Here is a 26,347-nt window from a genome sequence, read left to right as displayed (position 1 = left end):
CCCCAGACCGGTGGCCCTTGCAGCCTTGCGCCATTCTGCAACCCTCAATGTTCCATTCTGTTTCTAAGGAACGTCTCCCAAAGCATCTCTAAGCCTCTCCTCAAGTCAAATACGGACTGTGCTTGGACTCCAATGGCCTCCCCAGCCCTCTGCCCCCCCCTCCCTGAGACAAAGTTATGCTTCTTACTTGGGACTTCATCCACTCAATGACCAGTGAAATCATTACGCTAATGGAGCAAACACATCATGTGATACCTCACATAATGACCACTTTGCTAAACGATTGAGATTCCAATTCCATTTTTAGTCATACGTCGAGGACTACCGACAGGCAACCCAAAAGATTAAGGCATCACAGAAGCCAAAGAGGAGGAAAGAAAGTTGAGATCAGTGTAAGCAACCCTTTTCTTTTCCCCTTTTCTTGCTTTTTCTGCTTATTCCACTTATGAGCTCCATCTCATCATGGCTAGTTGATCCTGGCTTCCTCGTGACACCTTTCCTCCCCCTGCATGGATCCGTTTCACAGCTCAGTCTCTTCCTCTTGGGAAGACCATGCAACTCTCCTTCGTGCTCTTTATTTATTTCCTGTTTAAAATTATTTGCCACCCATCTCACCGAGAGGCTACTCCAGGGGTCTTATCAAAGTAATGAAATGATGAGCAATGGGATAAACAATGAAAGTACAGTAACGTCAAATGAAAAATGGAAGGTGGGTGAAGCAGTGAGTGTGGGTGGAAATAGGCTTTGCTATCAGTCTGGTGGCCTCCTCCTCCCTACCTGCCCCACGGGGGTCCTTCAGTCGGAAGTGACACACCTGCCTTGGGCAAGAAGGGAGGGGAACAGAGGAGCTGATGGCTTCTCCAACAAGAGTTTACCTCCGTGGCCACATCTGGCTTCCTCCACAAACCACACTTTAGCACAAGACACAGGACTATCTGAGTTGAGGTCATCCCTCTGCATTTCCTACCCGGATGGGAGAGAGGCCGGCCGATTCCCTGGGCCACCCCAGGCTGCTTGGCTGATGCACCTGAGCACAACCAGGTCCAACCCAAAAGCTGTGTGGGTGTTTGTGTAATGGAAGGAGGAGCTCAGTCAGGCCACCCTAAAAGGGACTCGATCCCAGAAGATCAGGCAGGAAAGGAGGAGGGGAAAATGGCTCCGATTTAGCATTTCATCCTTCTCCAGGAGAGCCAGCACAGGCACCCCGAAAAGGATCACTGCTGATCAGAGCAAATAAAGCTAAACAGAGCTTCCCAAAATTGAAATGAACGATCCTGTTTGTTATCTCAACTGGCCCTGAAAGCAACAGAAGAAAGAAAAAGAAAACCAACAATCTGAACTGCGAAATGGCTTAATCCTGGAGTACCTCTGCACCTTGGCAGAAAAACCCAATTTTATTGCATTGCCACATAAAGATTTTTTTTAAAAGCTTATTTTTCCAAACCAAGTTTCATTGACTCACCTTTAAAGTTACAGCCAAGAGGTCTCTGGGTCACTTGTTACTTCTCTGAGTCAAGGCCAGGGATGACCCTCACTGTTTGATTTCTCCTTAACTGATTGGCCCTTTGTGCAGGAAGCTGCTTCTCCAGCCGGGCCAAGATTCCCAAATTTTCAAGATTGGAGACCCGGCCAAAATGTTGTGTGTTCTGATCCAAGAAGGCCCCTTTCTCCTCTCTGCAGTTCACGGCCAGATCCTCGCTGGTCTCCTGCAAAGAGAAATGAAAAAGGCTCAGATGCCGACAGTAACGCTGAGCTTGATCTATAAATGACCTGGACGAGGAAGGAAAAAATAGGATTGTTTGCTGAGGATACAAGATAACAGGAGATCCAATCGTGATTGAAGATCTTGATGAGCCAAAATGGAAGAATCTGGCAAGATGGAAGCCCAAGAGGGACCTATGCATAGTTGTGAGTAAGAAAACCCAATGGAAAACAAGAGAGATCCTGCTGCTCCTTCGGGCTCTTTTTGGAGGCTTAAGAGGTCATAAGAATTCCAGGCTTCCTGGGACCCAAAGCTACTTTGGACAGGCATTTTCCACTTATGCCAGGCAACCTTCTGGCCATCAGCTTCTTCTAGGAGCCGCTCACAAGACCAGCCTCAAAACTTCCTTAGAGTTTGTGCTTTCTAAAACATGCACCGTGGAGGCGATGCCACATCCAGGACTCCCCATTGCAACGAGGTCGGTCAGTCTGTGTTAATTCCACATTGCTGAGCACATTGTAAGCCGCCCTGAGTCTTCGGAGAAGGGCGGCATATAAATCAAATTAAAAAAAAAAATTGCATATCTCAAGACACCTTTTAAAGCTCAGTTTACTCCAGTTTTCCAACTGCGCTTGAGGGAAACGGATCTTCAGAGGCTTCCTGTTCAAACGGACCGCACAGAGACCTTCTGCAAGCAACCTACCCAAAAGTTCCTTCCCGGATCCACCCGGGGAGCCTTGGTCGGGAGAGGAGGGGGCAGATCCAGTCAGGGGACGGAGCCCCCTTTGCCCCCCTGGAGCGAAGGGAGGGATCGGCTCCCTGCAGGCAACGCCAGAGCCGGATCTCCCCGAGGAAAGCCCGGCAAGCCGAAGAGCGGGATCCGCAGCTCCCTTCCTCCTGGCGGGGAGAGGATCTCCTGGGAGGAGGGGCGGCCTGGAGGCCGGAGGGAGAGCAGCCCCACCTGACGCCAGTGGGATCCAGAAACCTCTCCGGAGGGATCCAGCGCCGATCTTCGCCGGGCGAAGCGGGACACGCGGAGGGCAGCGGAGATCCAGGCAGTGGGAGGGGAGAGGGGGCGGGGCTTCTGCGCCCCTCTGGAGTTCCGCCCCCTCCTTGCAGCCCCGCCCCTCAGCAGCCTCTGCTCCTCCCCCTCCCTCCCCCCCAATCTCCCCCCCCCAGCCAGGAAACCTCCGCCGTTCCTCCGATGGGCGTCGGGGTCGAGGGTTCCTCTGCCCATGGAAAGAGTGTCCCCTGCACGGTGGAAGCGGGGCTGCCCTCCTCCTGCTCCAGGGTGTCTGGGAGAGCTTGGATGAAGCCCCTTGGAGGGTTTTCTCTTGAGGAGCTCCGTGGAAAGGGCCAGGAACCTTCCGTTCCCTTTTGGGGGTTTCTTTCCTTTTTGGGGGGTTCCTTCCTAACTGGATAATAAATATTTCTTTTTCCTCCCAGGAACTTTTCATTCAGCTGCCATCAGATCTTAAACTGATCTCCAATAGTCTCTGGTGCAGGGGTTCCATGAAGACCCTCCATCCTGAGGGTTTAAACTGGGGGGGGATCTCTGAGCAGAGATGGGGCTTCTCTCATTCCTTTGCTAATCACCAGGAACCCCCCAGACAGGAAAGAAGAGACTTTGGGGGAGCAGCCCAGATCTGATGCTTTTTCCCATAGAGGCAGCACAATTCAACTGCGAAACAAGGCTGAAAATATTGCCAAGCCACTGTCCAATAGAAATGATTCCATTTTTCATTTTTCACTTATGTGAGATTTAAAAACCCAAAATTTGATACAACTCAAAGAGACATCTGGTGAACAAAATCAAAGATTTATTGAAAAACATGAAAATAAAAAGAAAAGCGGTTGCAAATCCATGACTTAATGGAGTCTCCCCATTATGGGTCTAGGTCTTAGGTCCCATTTGGGTGTAGGAAGTAAGCACCCCCTCCCCATTCCTGGAAGAGTAAAATATTTTAGGAAATATTAAAAAGGCAGAATATTATATTTCTCTGGATGAGAACTGGAGAAACATGTTTTAAAAGAAAAGCAGCTTCCTGCCCCCACCCTTTTGTTAATGGGCCAGAGGTAGAAACTCAATCCTTTGTCAAAGGACATTTGCAACACAATGGGACCCATCTAGGATGAAACTCACCACATGTGACTTGGGAAGCACATGTGACCATCAGCCAGCAAGGCTAGCTAAGAGCCCCACCCCCTGGGAGTCTGACAACCAATCAGGATACTCTTTCGGGGCCCCAGGAAGTTCAGAGCCAGGGAGAGCATAAAAACCAGAGAATTTGCTGTATCTGCCCTTTTCTGTTCAGGAACTCAAGCCATGTGATCCTGTCCACCATTAAACCATCTTTCCAAGCAGTCTCCATGTTTCCAGTGTCTGTTTCCCCACTTGGAGCAGAACCCAGAAGGATATTTCTTCCAACATGGGGATGTGTCTGTCATAACTTCAAATGGGGGCAGGTTGATGGCTGCCTGGAGTGAACCTCCATGATGGCTGCCTCTGCCCTCCAGCTGTGCCTGATGAGCTCTTGGCTCAAAGGGGGGACCGACCCAAACTCAGCCTCTCCCACTGGAGCTGAGAAGGGAAGACGGCAGAGACCCCCACAGGAGGGGCCACAAATAATGGAACCCCCTTTGTTGGCAGGAGGAGCTGAATGCTCACAGAGGCACAAGAGGGTGGGTGGGTGGAGGAATTAGCAGCGTGAAATGGCAGAATGGCCCCTTTTTCCTATTTTCAGTTGACCTTCTGTGTATCCCAGGACTGGACCTTCTTCCCAGAGAGCCTTAAATCCATAAAGAGAAAGAGCCTCCATCAGACTTGAGGAGCATCCGGGTACCAGGCGCCTCTGGGGAACTAGGTGTCCGGATCAAGGTGCTCACAGGGGGCTCCCACTCTGTGCTTGGAGGGGGCAGGAAGATGCCAGAAGCCCCCCTGAAGTAGCCAATTCATGAATCCCACAGAACGATCCCATTAAATGTATATTATTTGAAGTGATATTTTTTATGAAAAATAGGTAAATTGGGTTTGGATTGATGGAAATAGGCAAGAAAAATATTTAATGTAACATTATTATTTATGACTAATAATGAAATATCTCCGTAAAGAGTCAGAATATACTTAAAAGGAATGTAAATTTATAGTTAAAACCACAACTGTGCACACAATTAGCTTTAATTGCACACAAAACAGCCTCACAGTAACTGAATTTGGGGTCACATGAAACGCAACTGGGTATCAATTTTCAATTTTCAATAAATTGATGACATAATTGAAATTCGCACTTCTTGTGACCTCAATGTGTATCCTAAGTAAGATGGGGTTCATTTAATCACAGGTGTGTCAGGCAGATTTAGGTAGCGACCAATGATCTGGCCTCAAGAGCAGGGATCCATCCAAATTCCAACCCAGGACATTTCTCTTAAAGTTCCCCTCTGAATGCAACACAGGAAGTCAAAAGTGTCCAGCGAGGGAGGATGGAGTCTGAAGAATCGGGATGGCAGCTGTTTGTACACAACTGGTGTTCTTTCTGTTTTAAAGGGCATCATACAAAAAGATAAAAAAACAGCAGGATTTTGACTAAGCACTATGGCATAATTTGACTGCCATCTTGAGGTTTTTGACATCCAGCCAGTCCATACCATGAAAATAGTCCTCTTGATTATTTTGAACATTAATTTTATTAAGGACTGTATTCACAGATCCAACAAAGGAACAATGTAAGTTTGTGTGTGTGTGTATGAAAACATGAAAAAGAGCATGTGAAAAATAATCTTTCCAAAAAAGATAGTAAGAAAAAGAAAACTTTGCCTCTTCAGCCTCAGCCAGCATATTCAACATCAACATTTTATCCCTAAATAAACCACCAAATGCATCTTCATTCCACCCTCACCCCATTTTCTCCTCTCTAAATCTTCAGAGTTCTCCTTATTGATCAACAAATTCTAGTAAGAATTAACAAAAATACCTGGGTGCCTTCACTTACAACTGTAGCAACGTATGACCGGAAAGCCATTCCAAGTGATGGTCCTAAGCCGAGGACTTCCTGTTCTCTGCAAAACATTGTATCTACTCTGCACATAAGTTACTAATATGGCTTTGTGAGCAAAATATCCTCATACTCCCAACACTTGTGCCCTTTTGCCTCATTGTGTTCTCTCTGATGGTATTTAAGGCTGCTTCAGTAGGAAAAACATTTTCCCCACATCAAATATTTGTATGATTTCCCTTCTGTCACTGTGTGAAGTTCCTGGTAAATGTTAACATCTGAATGTTTTTTTAAAAGAGGGTTTCCAACATTTTTCACAGCTGAAAAGATTTATCTCTGCTGTGGACTTTCTGGTGCTTTTTTAGCTTTGATTTACTATGAAAAGGTTTCTCGCGCTATGCACACTTGTGAAGCTACTTTCCTTTTTTATTTTGAAAAGTTTTTCAGTTTTATTTCTTATACACATAATATAAAATGTACATTTTCTTATACATAATCATACATATACATGTTTTCCTTAAAGAAAGCATTAAAGTAGGCGTTTTAATTACATTCAGAGTTGCTCTTCTACCCTTCTTCCCTCATTTCGCAACCTTCTTTTCCTATTTCCCTTACCTCCCTCCTCTCCCCTCCTTTCTCCTTCCACCTCTCCTACCTCATCCTACTTCCCCTTCCTTTCCCCCACTCCTCACTTCTTTTCCCCCTTCTCACCTTCTCTCCTACTCCTGTCCCCTACCCTTCCTTCCTCTCCTTTTCCCTTTCTTCCATTCCTCTCACTCCCTGTCCTCTTCCTACCCTCTACTCCTCTCTCCTTTCTATCTTCTTTGCTGTGGAATATTCTCCTTGTTTGGTATCCGAGCAACTCCTATATTCTAATAGTATATACTTTCTTTCGATTTCTTTTCAGATTTATTCCATCTATCAGTATTATCATCATAATTGTACATTTATTCTTATTATCTTCTTTCTCCCCCCCATCCCCCGTTTTCATTTACTCTGGTGTCATCTGGGTTTCTATTTCTCTTTTATCCTCTTCCTCGTTTAACTTTCTATTATCTAAATCATTTATCTAACCTCTCATCTTCATATTTCTTTTCTAACCATATGTAAAATCTTCCCAATGTCTTGAAATACACTGATTCCTCTTTATCTCTTATTCTTAATCTATTCATTTCCACACAGTCTGAAATCTTCTTTATTCCTTCACCTTCTGACAGAATTTTTTCTGTCTTCCAATTTTGTGCAAATACAATTCTTGCTGTTGTTATTATATGTAGAGTTAAATGCACATCTTCTTTACTATATCTCTCTGGGAGAATACCCAATAAAAAATCTCTGGTTTTAATTCTATAGACTTATGTGATATTTCTTCCAACCATTTTTGTATTCTAGACCAATAATTTTTTGCTTCTAAACATGACCACCACATATGATAGTATGATCTCGGAAAATGCAAACATTTCCAACATTTGGCTGAATTATCCTTAAACATCTTTGTTAATCTTCCTGGTGGCATATGCCACCTATAAAACATTTTATATAGATTTTCTTTGCCCAATCAGACTCTTCAGGTTCTTGAAACCCTAATCCACATAGATTTGATCCATAAACCATACAAAAAACCAAGAACAATCAAACAGTCCAAAAGGGCATAAATAGAGGAAAAAAATAGAAAGAAAGAGAGAGAGAGAAAAAAAAGGAAAGAAAGAGAGAGAGAAAGAAAAGATAAAACCAGATCAAGGCAAAAATAAAAATGCACTAGTCCAAAACCCAGGTGTTTGCCCAAAATATCCAACCAGGCAATAAAAAGATGAAAAAAATATATCTCCCCCAAAAATAGAAAAAACAAAAACCCTGCCAATGAACTCTTTTAAATCCAGGAAGAGGGAATTTCTACAAGGAAAAAGGAAAAGGCACAAAAAGAAAAAATCCAGAAAGAAAAAAATAATATTCCCAAATCTTACAAAAGTTATAACTCCATCAAGCAAAAGGTAAAAACAAACAGCTTTCTTTCTTCTTCTTTTTTCTTCTTCTGTATCTTCCCCCTTCTGTTACAAAGTCACAAGACCATTTCTTATCAAAATCTTCTAGCCAGTTTCCAAAACATCCCAAGGTCACTCCCTTCTCATCTTTCCCTTTGTCCAATATATCTCTTTTAATATCCTCTGCAATCCAAAATAGTCTTAAAGGAGAGAGGAAAAAAAACCCCAAACCCCAGCTTCAAAGCTCTAAATTCAACTTTTCAAATTACAGTTCATTAGCCAAAAATTCCTCTTTTCCCAATCTGCGTTCAGTTTGTTAAATTACTTTTTCAGCTTTTGTTAATTAGCTTTTATTAACCGCTTCTGCTTCTTCGCCGCTGTTCCGGAGATGGGGAGGTAGCCTTTTTCAACTCCCTCCCCTCTCTCTTTGCCAATTTTCTCAAGTAAAATAGTTTTTAAAAGTTCAGGAGTTAAATATATAAGGAATCTTGTTTCCGAGACCAGTTTCTCACCCAGTTGATCACCAAGTTCTTTTTGTTTCTTCTCTTCTTGTGTGCGATCGCCCGGCTTTTGACAGTTCCTAATGATTGTCTTCCCTTTGCTGCTGGGTCAGAGGCTGATGCAGATACTTCAGGGGACTTGTGGCTTCCCTGTTCGTGCCTGCCTGTGCCTCCGTTCTTCACTGTCCTTACAGGACAGCTATGATCCCTGGTGATCCCCTAAAGCAGCTGAGATATCAGCATTTTCCAGGAGCCCCGGAATTTACTGTACCGCCACTGGCACTGGCCACACACCCCATCGTGAGACTACTTACCTGTGTGACTTCGGATATGCACACGTAGTACTGAAGGTTGGGCAAAACATTTCCCACACTCCAGACATTTCTATGGTTTCTCTCCAGTGTGGATTCGCTGATGAGTCACAAGAGTATCTTTTCGAGAAAAACATTTATCGCACACTGAGCATTTGTGGGGCTTCTCTCCTGTATGGATTCGGCTGTGACTTCTAAGGGAACCTGAATGAGCAAATGCTCTCCCACAGTCTAAACATTTGTAGTTTTTTTCCCCTGTGTGAATTTTCACATGACTTCTAAGGGCTGATGAGGTACGATAAAATCTTCCACATTCATTGCATTGATGTGGCTTCTCCCCTGTGTGGGTTTTATGATGTGTCGAAAGGTTTTCCTTATAAGCAAAAGATTTTCCACATTCTACGCATTTGTATGGCTTCTCTCCTGTGTGGAGCCTCCGATGGCTTCCAAGGTGTTGTTTTTGGGAAAAGCATTTCCCACACTCCCCACATTTGTAGGGTTTCTCCCCTGTGTGGATTCTCTGATGAATTTGAAGCACTCCTGGACAAATAAAACTTTTCCCACACTCCCCACATTTATAGGGCAACTCTCCTTTATGCCATTCCTGGTGTCTCTGAAGTTCATAAGAATACATAAATCGCTTCTCACATTCTGGGCATTCATAGGGTCTCTCTCCAGTGTGGAGTTTCTGATGTCGCATCAAATGTGATTTTGTGGTAAAACATTTCCCACATTCGAGGCACTTTTTGTTTTTCTCCCCTCTGTGTGTTTTCTCATGACTCCGAAGAGATGAACTCTGGGTGAAACATTTTTCACACTCAAAGCATTTGTAAGATTTTATTCCTGCATGAACCTTCTCATGGAGCCAAAGACTTGAGTTCTGAGAAAAGCTCTTCCCACATTCCCAACACTTGTAAGGTTTCTCCCCTGTATGAATTCTCTCGTGGTTTCTGAGAGTGGTTTTTTCACGGAAAAATTTCCCACATTCCAGACATTGATAAGGTTTCTCTCCAGTGTGGATTTTCTGATGTGTACGAAGGCTTGACTTTAGACCAAAGTGTAAGTCACATTCCTCACATTTATAGGTTTTTAGTGTAGGGGGACTTCTGAGGTCTTTGGCATCTTTTCCATTGAAGGATTTCTCGCCCTCCAAACCTTCACTGGATCCACTTCGCACATGGACCTTCCTGTGGGTCAAAAGGTGGGACTGGAGAGTAAAGGATTTCCCACACTCTAAGCATTCATGGGGTTTTTTGTCATTTTGTGGAGTGCTGCTTGTGTCTGACGGGGCATCCAAAAGTTTCCCAGGCTCCATCCTTTCTGGCGGAAGCTGCCTTGGGCTGATTTTCTAATATTTGTTGATAGTTGACTTGCAAGGTAGATCTGGGTTTATCCGCTATTAGAAGGAAAAAGAAGCAGTGAAGAATATTTTCGTTCCAGAAATGTAGAGTCACAAAATCTCCAGGAGGAAAACACATGTTGTTGTGGTCATTAAGTGATTTTTGGGCGGTCGTTAAGTGAAGGAAGGCACAGGGAAGAAGTGGAGGGGTGCCTGAAGGGGGTCGGGGAGACCCTGGAAGGCCACGCCTGAATTTGGAGAGCTGCAGTGGGGTGCAAAGCTGTAGCCGTCCCCAGAAGCCTCAGTCGCCCCATCTGGGCCCTGCAATGGGGCAGAAACGCCAAGATGGTGCCTTAAGTGGAGGCCTGGGGCCTTCAGCCATTTCAGCCATTGCCACTGACCCCAGGCCTGGACTTCAGCCCAATGTCACTGGTGCCACCCAGAAATGTGGCCTTAATCCCCAGACCGGTGGCCCTTGCAGCCTTGCGCCATTCTGCAACACGCAATGTTCCATACCGTTTCTAAGGAACGTCTCCCAAAGCATCTCTAAGCCTCTCCTCAAGTCAAATACGGACTGTGCTTGGACTCCAATGGCCTCCCCAGCCCTCTGCCCACCCACCCCCCTCAAGACAAAGCTATGCTTCTTACTTGGGACTTGATCCGCTCAATGACCAGTGAAATCATTACACTAATTGAGCAAACACATCATATGATACCTCACATAATGACCACTTTGCTAAACGATTGAGATTCCAATTTCATTTTTAGTCATATGTCGAGGACTACCTACAGGGAGCCCAAAAGATTAAGGCATCACAGAAGCCGAAGAGGGGGAAAGAGAGCTGAGGTTAGTGTAAGCGACCCATCTTTTCTTTTCCCCTTTCCTTGCTTTTTCTGATTATTCCACTTATGAGCTCCATCCCATCATGGCTAGTTGATCCTGGCTTCCTTGTGACACGTTTCCTCCCCCTGCATGGATCCGTTTCACAGCTCAGTCTCTTCCTCTTGGGAAGACCATGCAACTGTCCTTCGTGCTCTTTATTTATTTCCTGTTTAAAATTATTTGCCACCCATCTCGCGGAGGGGCTACTCCAGGGGTCTTATGAGAATAAAAATGGAGAAAGGAATAGAAGTGTAAACGTAACAGTATCAAAGTAATGAAATGATGAGCAATGGGATAAACAATGAAAGTACAGTAACGTCAAATGAAAAATGGACAGTGGGTGAAGCAGTGAGTGTGGGTGGAAATAGGCTTTGCTATCAGTCTGGTGACCTCCTCCTCCCTACCTGCCCCACAGGGGTCCTTCAGTCGGAAGTGACACACCTGCCTTGGGCAAGAAGGGAGGGGAACAGAGCAGCTGCTGGCTTCTCCAACAAGTTTCCCTTCCGGGGCCACATCTGGCTTCCTCCACAAACCACACTTTAGCAGAAGACACAGGACTGTCTGAGTTGAGGTCATCCCTCTGCATTTCCTACCCGGATGGGAGAGAGGCCGGCCGATTCCCTGGGCCACCCCAGGCTGCTTGGATGATGCACCTGAGCACAACCAGGTCCAACCCAAAAGCTGTGTGGGTGTTTGTGTATTAGAAGGAGGAGCTCAGTCAGACCACCCTAAAAGAGACTCGATCCCAGAAGATCAGGCAGGAAAGGAGGAGGGGAAAATGGCTCCGATTGGGCGTTTTATCCTTCTCCAGGAGAGCCAGCACAGGCACCCCAAAAAGGATCACTGCTGATCAGAGCAAATAAAGCTACACAGAGCTTCCCAAAATTGAAATGAACGATCCTGTTTGTTATCTCAACTGGCCCTGAAAGCAACAGAAGAAAGAAAAAGAAAACCAACAATCTGAACTGCGAAAAGACTTAATCCTGGAGTACCTCTGCACCTTGGCAGAAAAACCCAATTTTATTGCATTGCCACATAAAGATTTTTTTTAAAAGCTTATTTTTCCAAACCAAGTTTCATTGACTCACCTTTAAAGTTACAGCCAAGAGGTCTCTGGGTCACTTGTTACTTCTCTGAGTCAAGGCCAGGGATGACCCTCACTGTTTGATTTCTCCTTAACTGATTGGCCCTTTGTGCAGGAAGCTGCTTCTCCAGCCGTGCCAAGATTTCCAAATTTTCAAGATTGGAGACCCGGCCAAAATGTTGTGTGTTCTGATCCAAGAAGGCCCCTTCCTCCTCTCTGCAGTTCACGGCCAGATCCTCGCTGGTCTCCTGCAAAGAGAAATGAAAAAGGCTCAGATGCCGACAGTAACACTGAGCTTGATCTATAAATGACCTGGACGAGGAAGGAAAAAATAGGATTGTTTGCTGAGGATACAAGATAACAGGAGATCCAATCGTGATTGAAGATCTTGATGAGCCAAAATGGAAGAATCTGGCAAGATGGAAGCCCAAGAGGGACCTATGCATAGTTGTGAGTAAGAAATCCCAATGGAAAACAAGAGAGATCCTGCTGCTCCTTCGGGCTCTTTTTGGAGGCTTAAGAGGCCATAAGAATTCCAGGCTTCCTGGGACCCAATGCTACCTTGGACAGGCATTTTCCACTTATGCCAGGCAACCTTCTGGCCATCAGTTTCTTCTAGGAGCCGCTCACAAGACCAGCCTCAAAACTTCCTTAGAGTTTGTGCTTTCTAAAACATGCACCATGGAGGCGATGCCACATCCAGGACTCCCCATTGCAACGAGGTCGGTCAGTCTGTGTTAATTCCACATTGCTGAGCACATTGTAAGCCGCCCTGAGTCTTCGGAGAAGGGCGGCATATAAATCAAATTAAAAAAAAAAATTGCATATCTCAAGACACCTTTTAAAGCTCAGTTTACTCCAGTTTTCCAACTGCGCTTGAGGGAAACGGATCTTCAGAGGCTTCCTGTTCAAACGGACCGCACAGAGACCTTCTGCAAGCAACCTACCCAAAAGTTCCTTCCCGGATCCACCCGGGGAGCCTTGGTCGGGAGAGGAGGGGGCAGATCCAGTCAGGGGACGGAGCCCCCTTTGCCCCCCTGGAGCGAAGGGAGGGATCGGCTCCCTGCAGGCAACGCCAGAGCCGGATCTCCCCGAGGAAAGCCCGGCAAGCCGAAGAGCGGGATCCGCAGCTCCCTTCCTCCTGGCGGGGAGAGGATCTCCTGGGAGGAGGGGCGGCCTGGAGGCCGGAGGGAGAGCAGCCCCACCTGACGCCAGCGGGATCCAGAAACCTCTCCGGAGGGATCCAGCGCCGATCTTCGCCGGGCGAAGCGGGACACGCGGAGGGCAGCGGAGATCCAGCGAGGGGGAGGGGAGAGGGGGGCGGGGCTACTGCGCTCATCTGGAGTTCCGCCCCCTCCTTGCAGCCCCGCCCCTCAGCAGCCTCTGCTCCTCCCCCTCCCTCCCCCCCCAGCCAGGAAACCTCCGCCGTTCCTCCGATGGGCGTCGGGGTCGAGGGTTCCTCTGCCCATGGAAAGAGTGTCCCCTGCACGGTGGAAGCGGGGCTGCCCTCCTCCTGCTCCAGGGTGCCTGGGAGAGCTTGGATGAAGCCCCTTGGAGGGTTTTCTCTTGAGGAGCTCCGTGGAAAGGGCCAGGAACCTTCCGTTCCCTTTTGGGGGTTTCTTTCCTTTTTGGGGGGTTCCTTCCTAACTGGATAATAAATATTTCTTTTTACTCCCAGGAACTTTTCATTCAGCTGCCATCAGATCCTGCACTGATCTCTAATAGTCACTGGTGCAGGGGTTCCATGGAGACCCTCCTTCCTGAGGGTTTAAACTGGGGGAGGGTCTCTGAGCAGAGATGGGGCTTCTCTCATTCCTTTGCTAATCACCAGAAACCCCCCAGACAGGAAAGAAGAGACTTTGGGGGAGCAGCCCAGATCTGATGCTTTTTCCCAAAGAGGCAGCACAATTCAACTGCGAAACAAGGCTGAAAATATTGCCAAGTCACTGTCCAATAGAAATGATTCCATTTTTCATTTTTCACTTATGTGAGATTTAAAAACCCAAAATTTGATACAACTCGAAGAGACATCTGGTGAACAAAATCAAAGATTTATTGAAAAACATGAAAATAAAAAGAAAAGCGGTTGCAAATCCATGACTTAATGGAGTCTCCCCATTATGGGTCTAGGTCTTAGGTCCCATTTGGGTGTAGGAAGTAAGCACCCCCTCCCCATTCCTGGAAGAGTAAAATATTTTAGGAAATATTAAAAAGGCAGAATATTATATTTCTCTGGATGAGAACTGGAGAAACACCCTTTTGTTAATGGGCCAGAGGTAGAAACTCAATCCTTTGTCAAAGGACATTTGCAACACAATGGGACCCATCTAGGATGAAACTCACCACATGTGACCTGGGAAGCACATGTGACCATCAGCCAGCAAGGCTAGCTAAGAGCCCCACCCCCTGGGAGTCTGACAACCAATCAGGATACAGAGCCAGGGAGAGCATAAAAATCAGAGAATTTGCTGTATCTGCCCTTTTCTGTTCAGGAACTCAAGCCATGTGATCCTGTCCACCATTAAACTATCTTTCCAAGCAGTCTCCATGTTTCCAGTGTCTGTTTCCCCACTTGGAGCAGAACCTAGAAGGAGATTTCTTCCAACATGGGGAAATCCTGGCACAATTTGACTGCCATCTTGAGGTTTTTGACATCCAGCCAGTCCATACCATGAAAATAGTCCTCTTGATTATTTTGAACATTAATTTTATTAAGGATCGTATTCGCAGATCCAACAAAGGAACAATATAAGTTTGTGTGTGTTTGTATGAAAACATGAAAAAGACAGTGTGAAAAATAATCTTTCCAAAAAAGATAGTAAGAAAAAGAAAACTTTCTCTTTTCTTCCTCAGCCACATATTCAACATCAACATTTTATCCCTAAATAAACCACCAAATGCATCGTCATTCCACCCTCACCCCATTTTCTCCTCTCTAAATCTTCAGACTTCTCCTTATTGATCAACAAAGTCTAGTAAGAATTAACAAAAATACCTGGGTGCCTTCACTTACGACTGTAGCAACATATGACCGGAAAGCCATTCCAAGTGATGGTCCTAAGTCGAGGACTTCCTTTTCTCTGCAAAACATTATATCTACTCTGCACATAAGATACTAATGTGGCTTTGTGAGCAAAGTATCCTCATACTCCCAACACTTGTGCCCTTTTCCCTCACTGTGTCCTCTCTGATGGTATTTAAGGCTGCTTCAGTAGGAAAAATATTTTTCCCACATCAAATATTTGTACGATTTCCCTTCTGTCACTGTGTGAAGTTCCTGGTAAATGTTAACATCTGAATGTTTTTTTAAAAAACGGTTTCCAACATTTTTTTTTAATTGAAAAATTTTTCAAATACAAGTTTTTCCCCCTTTCCCCCCCCCTCCACCCTAACCCCCCTCCCCCTCCCCTCCCCCTGTGGCTTCTCCAAAATAAAACCCAAATTAATAACAGATTATATAATACTTTACCATCCTTTTGTACCACCCCCCATATACTAACCCTTTCTTTCTAACAATATTATTATATCCCCCTTATACTATACATTTCAAAAACAACATTCAACTGTAAAATTATATAATAAATTCTAATTTAGCAATTTCATCTATTCAACTCATAATCTATCCTTCTAACAATATCATTATATCCCCCTTATACTATACATTTCAAAGCAACATTCAAAGCAACTTTCAGCTGTAAAACTATATAATAAATCCTAATTTAGCAATTTCAACTCATAATCCATCCATTTCCTCCTCCCCCATACATATATCTCTTAATTCGAATCTTTTACGTATATTGATATAACATAACATCCCTTCTCCTAAACTAAACAATCAGTAAACCAACCTATCTCCACCCACTTTCCTACAGGTCTACATACATAATATTTTCAATATCTTTTATTCTTCTGCCCATTCCACTAAAAAAAAAATTATTTACATATATATATAAAATCCTCAATTGACTTTAAGTTTGTAATCCATATGATATCTTCTGTAATGTCTCACAGCTGGATTGTTAATTCCATTACCCATGTTAGGGTAACATCACATCCTAATTCCAACAGTATGTTCGGTATCTTCAATTACCATCTGCCCCCATCAATAGTAAATATTTTCATATATAAAAAAACCCACCCGAGTGACTTTATATTTATATTCCATATAGTGTCGTCTATAATGTCTTCCATCTAGATTATTAATTCCAACCACCGTGTTGGGGTAACAGCCAGATCTTCTGCATGCCCCAATCCCATAGTTCTCTTGCCTTATAGCTCAGCATAAACGTAATCCATTTGTCAAAGAATCCAAAATAGAAAATTCCAATCCACTCAATTTATGGCCATCTTCACATCCCAAGAGTGCAGCACTACAGAGATCTGTCACTCTCCTCAGGATAATATAAACCAATACTTTGCCTCAACTAAATTTCTAAATATTCAATCGTCTCTTGAGTAACTGGCATTACACTGTTGTTTGGTCTAAAAGTTTTTATTTTTGTAGGACCTGCTTCTTCTTTTCTTAACTTTTTGTGGCTTAGATCTCCATCCTGGTTTCCTTTCTATGAGTTGTATATCAACTGTTTGGTTTCCATGCTGGTCTGTAGCTTGATAAGTCATCACATTAGAATCCAAAGCCGCCTCTCTTGTATTTATAGGTAATCCAACTATAGCCTCCGAAGGAGAATCCAGAAGCGGCTCATCCACAAAAGCCTCTGTAACTTGTTGTTTTTCCGTTACCTCCACCTCCATCTGTTTAGCCTGAATTTCAATCTCTTGTTGATTTTGCTTTTCTTTATTCCCCTCGTGTATTATACATGGAGATGTTAAACCCATTTTAAAAACCTTATAGTAAAATTCTTCCGCTTTTTCAACTGTATTTAATTGATATCGTTCTCCTTGATATCTCAATATTATACCAACTGGGACATCCCACCTGAATGGGATGTTTTGTTTCTTTAGTTCAGTCACCAAAAATCCAAAATCCTTTCTACCTTTTAACATCTTAGGCGGTAGTTCTTTAAATATCCAGATCTTCCTTCCATGCATTTCAAGAGTGGAGTTGAAAGACTTTTGCACAATATCATTTCTTATTTCTTTATCAGTAAAGTAAATCACCACATCTCTAGGCAACTGCCTTTGCTTTGCCACCCAAGAATTAACTCTGTAGGCCTTATCAATCTTGCAGGATACATCTTCAGGGCTAACCTTTAAAATCCCAGCCAGAACTTCAGCAGACATCTTTCTCAAATCTTGTCTTTTATCTTCCTGTATTCCCCTAATTCTAACCGCAAATTCCATGAGTCTGAATTGCATTATTGTGGTTTCATTTTCAATCCTTTGTTTTATATTATCTACATTGTAAGTCTTATAGTCAGCTTCCTTTATTTTTTTAAACTCTACTTCTGAGCTTTTTTCTTGAATCCTTATTAAATCATTTTCAATTCTTTGTATTTTATTATCCAAATTATAAATCTTATCAACTTCCTTAGTGTCTATTTTTGAATTTATAATTTCATCCATCTTCAGAATTATTTCTATAAAACTTTTCATATGTTGCTTCAGAATATCATACTTTTGTTGAATCAACTCTTTAATTTCCTGTCTAAAATTTTCAAGATTCAGATTCACAGTCTTATCATGTCTTGCCATCTCCTCCAGTAAAAATTTCTTTAGGTCTATGAAGCCATTCTTCTGCATCTGCAAACTCTCAACTTGTTTATGCGATTTATAAATGGGAGAGCCCCCCCCCCCCCATGGCTTGGTTATCTGGCTTTGTCAGTTTTAGCGCCATCCTGCCACACAAAAGATTTTTTTTTCCTTTTTCCTTTTAAAGAAAAAGACTTCTCTCCAAACAATATCAATCACAAGTCTCTAAGAAGGAAGAAACATGAAATAAGAATTTTTTCTCTCACTTCTAACCAGCACTTTTGCTAGATACTTTGTAACTTTGTAACGTTATAAGCTATTCAAACGGAAGGACTTTCACTTTCAGCTTTTCTCAAGCCTCAGCCAGTCGCCATTTTAAACTCTCCTTTTTCCTCCTTTCACTCTTCTTTAACTTTAAAATCAGTCTTGGGGTTAGAATACTTGCAGTTTAGAATCCCTGATTCGAATTTCATCCTGCTTATTCAGATGATCTGTTAATTTCGTTGATTGGTCCGGTCCCAGCGCCTGGCTCTGCAAAAGGCAGAGTTCTCCCGAAGCCCGGAGCAGCGGCGAGCGGAAATAGGGAGCCACAACCTGCTCGTCCCCAAGAGTAAAAAAAAGAACTCTGGGGACTTTGCAGAGCGCTCTACCTGCCCTCGCCTGCTCTGTCTCACATTTCCTTCAGGAAATGGAGTTTTTCGAGTCGCCTTTCAGATGTAAAGGCGGATCTTTACAGGCAACGGGGCTGGCGGTCTCAGAGGACCATCTGGCGGCGACGGAAGCCAGACCGGAAGCCCGGTTTCCAACATTTTTCACACCTGAAGAGATTTATCTCTGCTATGGACTTTCTGGTGCTTTTTTAGCTTTGATTTACTATGAAAAGGTTTCTCGCACTCTGCACACTTGTGAAGCTACTCTCTTGTGTGATTTCGGGTGTGCATTTGAAGTTTTGAACGATGGGCAAAACATTTCCCACACTCCAGACATTTATATGGGTTTTCTCTAGTGTGGATTCGCTGATGTATCACAAGAGTATCTTTCCGAGAAAAACATTTATCACACTCCAGACATTTATATGGGGTTTCTCCAGTGTGGATTCGCTGATGTATCACAAGAGTATCTTTCCGAGAAAAACATTTTCCACACTCCAGACATTTATATGGGTTTTCTCCAGTGTGGATTTGCTGATGTATCACAAGATTATCTTTCCGAGAAAAACATTTCCCACACTCCAGACATTTATATGGGTTTTCTCCAGTGTGGATTCGCTGATGTATCACAAGAGTATCTTTCCGAGAAAAACATTTTCCACACTCCAGACATTTATATGGGTTTTCTCCAGTGTGGGTTCGCTGATGTATCACAAGATTATCTTTCCGAGAAAAACATTTATCACACTCTGAGCATTTGTGGGGTTTCTCTCCTGTATGAATTCGGCTGTGACTTCTAAGGGAAGATGGGTCAGCAAATGCTCTCCCACAGTCTAAACATTTGTAGTTTTTTTCCCCTGTGTGAATTTTCACATGACTTCTAAGGGCTGATGAGGTACGATAAAATCTTCCACAGTCGTTGCATTGATATGGCTTCTCCCCTGTGTGTGTTTTATGATGTGTCCAAAGGTCTCCCTTTTGAGTGAAACATTTTCCACATTCAACGCATCTGAATGGCTTCTCTCCTGTGTGGAACCTTTGATGTCTTCCAAGGTGTTGTTTTTGGGAAAAGCATTTCCCACACTCCCCACATTTGTAGGGTTTCTCCCCTGTGTGGATTCTCTGATGAATTTGAAGCACTCCTGGGAAAAAAAAACTTTTCCCACACTCCCCACATTTATAGGGCAACTCTCCTTTATGCCATTCCTGGTGTCTCTGAAGTTCATAAGAATACATAAATCGCTTCTCACATTCTGGGCATTCATAGGGTCTCTCTCCAGTATGAATTTTTTGATGTCGCTCCAGGGTTGATTTTGTGGAAAAACATTTCCCACATTCGAGGCACTTTTTGTTTTTCTCCCCTCTGTGTGTTTTCTCATGACTTCGAAGAGATGAACTCTGGGTGAAACATTTTCCACACTCAAAGCACTTGTAAGATTTTATTCCTGCATGAACCTGCTTATGGACCCAAAGACTTGAGTTCTGGCAAAAGCTCTTCCCACATTCCCAACACTTGTAAGGTTTCTCCCCTGTGTGAATTCTCTCGTGGTTTCTGAGAGTGGTTTTTTCACCGAAAAATTTCCCACATTCCAGACATTGATAAGGTTTCTCTCCAGTGTGGATTTTCTGATGTGAAAGAAGTCCTGACTTTAGACCAAAGCGTAAGTCACATTCCTCACATTTATAGGTTTTTACTGTTGGGGGCCTTCTGAGATCTTTGGTGTGTTTTCCAGAGAAGGATTTCTTACCCTCTAAACCTTTACTGGATCCACTTCCCACATGGACCTTCCTGTGGGTCAAAAGGTGGGACTGGAGAGTAAAGGATTTCCCACACTCTAAGCATTCATGGGTTTTTTTGTCGTTTTGTGGAGTGCTGCTTGTGTCTGACGGGGCATCCAAAAGTTTCCCAGGCTCCATCCTTTCTGGCGGAAGCTGCCTTGGGCTGATTTTCTAATATTTGTTGATAGTTGACTTGCAAGGTAGATCTAGTTTTATCCGCTATTGGAAGGCAAAAGAAGCAGAGAACATTATTTTCTTTCCAGAAATGTAGAGAGTCACAAAATCTCTAGAAGGAAAACACATGTTGTTGTGGTCATTAAGTGATTTTGGGGGGGTTGCTAAGTGAAGGAAGATGCAGGGAAGAAATGGAGGGGTGCCTGAAGGGGGTGGTGGACACCCTGGAAGTCCAGCACAGGCCACGCCTGAATTAGGAGAGCTGCAGTGGGGTGCAAAGCTGCAGCCGCCCCCAGAAGCCTCAGTCGGCCCATCTGGGCTCTGCAATGGGGCAGAAATTCCAAGATGGTGCCTTATTTATTTATTTATTTATTTATTTATTTATTTATTTATTTATTTATCAGACTTATACGTCGCCCTTTCTCCACAAGGACTCAGGGCGGCTCACAGCAATAAAGCAACAACAAGTCCAGAATAAAATTCAAACGATAAAAGAATCTAAAATTCCCATTAAAACCCCTTCAGTCCAGGTCAGCCTGGCGAAACAACCATGTTTTAAGGTCACGGCGGAAGAAGCAAAGATCGGGGGCCACCCGGAGCTCCAAGGGGAGCTGATTCCAGAGGGTAGGTGCGCCTACAGAGAAGGCTCGCTCTCTAGGGGCCGTCAGCCGACATTACTTGGCTCAATCATTACAGTAATTGAGCAAAGACATCATGCGATACCTCACATAATGACCACTTTGCTAAACGATTGAGATTCCAATTCCATTTGTAGTCATATGTCGAGCACTACCTACAGGGAACCCAAAAGATTAAGGCATCACAGAAGCCAAAGAGGGGGAAAGAAAGCTGAGGTTAGTGTAAGAAACACTTTTTCTTTTCCCGTTTTCTTGCTTTTTCTGATTATTCCACTTATGAGCTCCATCCCATCATGGCTAGTTGATCCTGGCTTCCTCGTGACACGTCTCCTCCCCCTGCATGGATCCGTTTCACAGCTCAGTCTCTTCCTCTTGGGAAGACCATGCAACCCTCCTTCGTGCTCTTTATTTATTTGCACTTTAAATTTATTTGCCACCCATCTCGCTGAGGGGCTACTCCAGGGGTCTTATGAGAGTAAAAATGGAGAAAGGAATAGAAGTGTAAATGTAACTGTATCAAGGTAATGAAATGATGAGCACCCTGAAAAGCATCACTGCTGATCAGAGCAAATAAAGCTACCCAGAGCTTCCCAAAATTGAAATGAATGATCCTGTTTGTTACCTCAACTGGCCCTGAAAGCAACAGAAGAAAGAAAAAGAAAACCAACAATCTGAGCTGTGTTATGACTTAATCCTGGAGTATATTTGATCCTAGGGTTTCTGAAGGGGGGGGCTCACTGAATACCTTCAGAAGGAAACGCCCCAAATAAAGGATCCCCAATAAAGGATCCAGAGAATTTCAATTAAAATGTAAGCTTTAGGAGAAGGCCTAAGCGCTTCAGCTTACTAAACCAGGGGTCCCCAACCTTTCGGATCTCAGGGAGCACTAAATTCATAATTTTAAATTCCATGGACCACTAATATGATCTGCCTATTGACCGGCTGGGTGGGCGTGGCTAGGTGATCATGTGACTGGGTGGGCGTGGCCAACTCGATGTCCAACTCTATGTCATTCACATTGAGGGGCACCTCGCCCCTCCCCTGCCAGCCACTCTTGCCTCCCCTCCTGGGCCCCTTAGGGCCCCAACAGGAAGCAGTTGTTGGAGCCACCACGAGAAAGGATTGGCAAAACAGCTGGCTCTTCCCTCCAGCCTTCGTCCAAAGCCCTGCACCAGGAGGCTGAAGCAGACCCCAAGTTGGAATTTCTGCCCCCCTCCAACCCGCACAAAAAGACCCCAAAGGGGGGAGACTCTCTGCAGAAACACAAACGTTCCATGCACATATCCAGCCCAGGGGCCATAGTTCGAGGACCCCTGATTTAGTGCAATATAAAAAAATGCAAAAAGTTTTAATGCGGCCACGAAAATTTTCTCACGGACCACCAGTTGGTGACCGCTGTACTAAACTGTAACCCCAAGTGCATTATGGGACAAGGCCTAAACAGGAACAATCTGCATACATTATGGCATGACGCAAAGAGGGGGCTGCGGGGTTTTTTAAAATTGTCTTTGTTTAACCTTTTAAGGGGTCTGGGGAGGGGGGAGGGGGGTTGGATGGGAACTAGGGTTGTGGGTTTGGGGGATAACTCACCAAGGGGAGGGTCGGGCCTGGCCATGACGCGCGGTGGTGGGTGGGTGGGATCCGGGGGTAATGGAGGGGGGGGGGTTGAGCTTGTCCAGACTGTGTTTAAACCATCGGTACTGTGAGTGGGAGGGGTAGATATGGCGGGAGCAGGGGGCCATATTATGTTAAGGGAGCACGCACCCGCTGTCTTCGAGCAGTAGGGCGCTCTGGCCCCCAAAGCTCCACTCGTTTTCCAGGTTGCACAGACCCTCAGGGCCCAGGCCTTCGACTGATGTTGTGCAATGCCAGGTCTGTAGTAAATAAAGCCCCCCTCATTTGTGATCTTGTTCAGGAGGGGGGAGCGGACCTGGCAGGTATTAGGGAGACCTGGTTGGGCCCGGAGGGAGGGGTCCCTCTGGTAGAAATGTGCCCACCAGGTTTCCACGCATTCCATCAACCGAGGCCACAGGGGAGGGGCGGCGGAGTAGCGGTTATTATTAGAGAAGGCCTTAGGCCGAGGGAGACCACTGTTCCTCAGACGGCCGGTTGTGAGTCCCTCCTTGTGAGGTGGGGCCATGGGGTTCAGATGGGTCTGTTGATCATGTACCTGGCTCCCTGCCACGTGGCTGCAGCCCTTCCTGTGCTACTCAACGTTATCGCCGCGGTGGCGGTTGATACCCCCAGACTTATGGTCATGGGGGATTTCAACCTGCCGTCCGTGGGTGAGGCGTCTGAGGTGGCTCGGGAGTTCATGGCTTCCATGACGGCCATGGACCTGACCCAGCTAATTCATGGCCCTACGCACACGGGGGGAAACACACTGGACTTGGTTTTTGTCTCTGGACAGTGGTTGAGTGATCTCGAGATAGGGGACATAGTCATCGAGCCCTTGTCATGGTCGGATCACTCTCTCTTTCGCCTTGACTTTCGAACCGCGGTACCCCGCCGCAGGGAGGCAGAACCCATAAGATGGGACCGCCCCAGGCGCCTGATGGAACCTGATAGGTTCCAGATGGAGCTTGGGCCAATCCCCGAGGATCTGGCTCACGCCTTGACTGGAGCCATAGTGGCCGCCTGGGACAGGGCGGCCGCTGGAGCTCTGGATCGAGTCGTGCCTTTGCGGCCTCTGACCCGGCGCCGATCTCACCTGGCTCCTTGGTTCACCGAGGAGCTGAGGGAGATGAAGCGCTGGAAAAGACGCCTAGAGAGTAGTTGGAGGGCTAGTCTTTCTGAATTGGACCGGACACTGGTAAGATCTCATATTAGGAATTACCTAGTGGCGATAAAAGCAGCAAAATGTACTCATTTTGCTGCTCTTATTGCGTCATCAGATAATCGCCCGGCCGCCCTGTTTAGGGTGACCCACTCCATGCTCCACCAGGAAGCACGGGAGGACCCCTTAAAGGGAAGAGCCGAGGATTTTTGTTCAGTATCTGCATGACAAAATCACTCAGATTCGGGAAGGTCTGGACTCCGACTGGGTAGGTCCAGCCAGGGTGACGGAGGCAGGTCTTGAGAATGTTATCTGGGATGAGTTTGATCCTGTGACCCCAGATGACGTGGACAGGATTCTGGGTAGATTGAACGCGACCACGTGTTTGTTGGACCTGTGTCCCTCTTGGTTAGTGCTGGCTTCCCGGGAGGTGACGCTAGGCTGCCTCCAGGGGACTATAAATGCTTTATTGGGTGAGGGTGCCTTCCCTGCCACCTTGAAGGAGGCGGTGGTGAGGCCTCTCCTCAAGAAGCCCTCCCTGGACCCGGCAGTATTGGCTAATTATCATCCAGTCTCCAACCTTCGCTTTGTGGCGAAGGTTGTTGAGTGTGGTTGCGCGACAGCTTCCCCAGTACCTGGATGAAACGTTGTATCTGGATCCGTTCCAGTCGGGTTTCAGGCCTGGGTACAGCACGGAAATGGCATTGGTCACGTTGGCTGATGATCTCTGGAGGGATCGGGACAGGGGTTGCTCCTCTGTCCTGGTCCTGTTAGATCTCTCAGCGGCTTTTGATACCATTGACCATGGTATCATGCTGCACCGGTTGGAAGAGTTGGGGGTGGGAGGCACCGTACTATGGTGGTTCTCCTCCTTTCTCTCCGACCGGTCGCAGTCTGTGTTGACAGGGGGGCAGAGGTCGACCCCGAGGCCCCTCATATGTGGGGTGCCACAGGGATCGGTCCTCTCGCCCCTTTTGTTCAGCATTTATGTAAAGCCGCTGGGTGAGATCATCCGTGGTTTCGGGGTGAAGTACCATCAGTACGCTGACGACACCCAGCTGTACATCTCCACCCCGGGCCACCCCAACAATCTCCTTGAAGTGATGTCCCGGTGCCTGGAAGCCGTACGGATCTGGATGGGGAGAAACAGGCTCAGGCTCAACCCATCCAAGACTGAGTGGCTGTGGTTTCTGACGTCCCGATATAGTTAGCTGGTTTCATCGCTGACTATTGGGGGCGAATCATTGGCCCCCACAGAAAGGGCTCGCAACTTGGGCGTCCTCCTGGATTCACGGCTGACTTTAGAAGAGCACTTGATGGCCGTGACCGGAAGGATTTTTCATCAGGTTCGCCTGATCCGCCAGTTGCGTCCCTTTCCAGATCGGGACTCCCTACACACAGTTACTCATGCCCTCGTCACTTCTCGTCTGGACTATTGTAACACTCTCTACATGGGACTCCCCTTGAGGTGCACTCAGAGGCTCCAACTGGCGCAAAGTGCGGCTGCGCGGGTGGTTATGGGAGCGACGTGGAGTTCCCATGTAACACCTCTCCTGCGCGAGCTGCACTGGCTCCCAGTGGTCTTCCGAGTGCGCTTCAAGGTTCTGGTTATCACCTTTAAAGCGCTCCATGGCTTAGGACCTGGTTATCTACGGGACCACCTGCTACCACCAATAGCCTCCCACCGGCCAGTATGCTCCCATAGAGAGGGGCTCCTCCGGGTGCTGTCGGCCAAACAATGTCGACTGGCGGCCCCTAGGGGGAGAGCCTTCTCTGTGGGGGCACCTACAATCTGGAACGAGCTTCCCCCGGAGATACGGAGGATCCCGGATCTGTGCACCTTCTGTCGCGTGCTTAAGACTTTTTTATTTCATCAAGCTGGCCTGGCCTAAATCTTCTCCCCTTTTTAAATGCAAATTTTAATCTGTTTTTAAATTATGGGGTATTTTAAATTTGTTCAGCCAAATTATTTAATTCGTTTTTATTCTATTTTAAATTTTTGTATTTATGTGTTTTATCTTCTGGCTGTTCACCGCCCTGAGTCCTTCGGGAGTAGGGTGGTATAGAAATTTAAATAATAAAATAAAATAAATAAATAAAATAAATAAATGGCTAAGAATGTATCGCTGAAACAAGACCCAGTTTGGGCTGAGAGAACATTTTCCCCTGAAAGAACCAGATGAAGGCTGGGCAGGGCAGCCCCACCTCCACTTGAATCCCCCGGCAGCCTCTTTTGGCTTCAGGGCTGCCTCTCCCCCACCCCCCCCGGCCGATGCGACTCCCCCACTCCGTGGCCTTCCGCTCAGGGTCCACCTCCAACTCCACCAAGAGTGGCTTCTTACAACTAATATAGATCAAACAAATTTCGCCTTCACTCTGCACCTTGGCAGAAAAACCCAATTTTATTTCATGGCATGGGCCGTGGGTACTTGCAGGATCACCTTCTGCCTGCCTCCAACCGCCCAGTGCGTTCACATAGGACTGCCCTCCTCCAGACAATGTCGGCTGATGACGCCCAGGATGAGGGCGTTCTCTGTGGGCGCACCCACCCTCTGGAATGGTTAACCCACTGGGCTCCGGATGGCCCCCAACCTCCGCTCTTTCCGCGGTGACCTAAAGACATGGCTTTTCCAACAAATTTGCTGATCTGATGGGAGCTTTTAACTTTAATTCTTTGGGGATTTTAAATTGAGTATTTTAGTCATAATTTTACTGTTTTATTGTTTTATCTTATCTAGTCCTTCGGGAGAAGTATAAATAAACTAAACTAAACTAAACTATTGCATTGCCACATAAATATTTTTTTAAAAGCTTATTTTCCAAACCAAATTTCATTGACTCACCTTTAAAGTTACAGCCAAGAGGTCTCTGGGTCACCTCTCTGAGTC

General features: G+C 45.7%; 1 pseudogene; it reads right to left on the bottom strand.

Moving 5' to 3' along the window:
* Positions 1–1,499: 1,499 nt before the first annotated feature.
* LOC139310001 (zinc finger protein 721-like) lies at positions 1,500–26,347 on the bottom strand (annotated as a pseudogene).

Source organism: Pituophis catenifer, unplaced genomic scaffold, assembly GCF_029215685.1.
Source record: "Pituophis catenifer annectens isolate HBS135680 unplaced genomic scaffold, rPitCat1.0.hap2 SCAF_2, whole genome shotgun sequence".
NCBI lineage: Eukaryota > Metazoa > Chordata > Lepidosauria > Squamata > Colubridae > Pituophis > Pituophis catenifer.
Note: the sequence above shows the minus strand (reverse complement) of the source record. Positions and strands in the feature narration are given on the sequence as shown.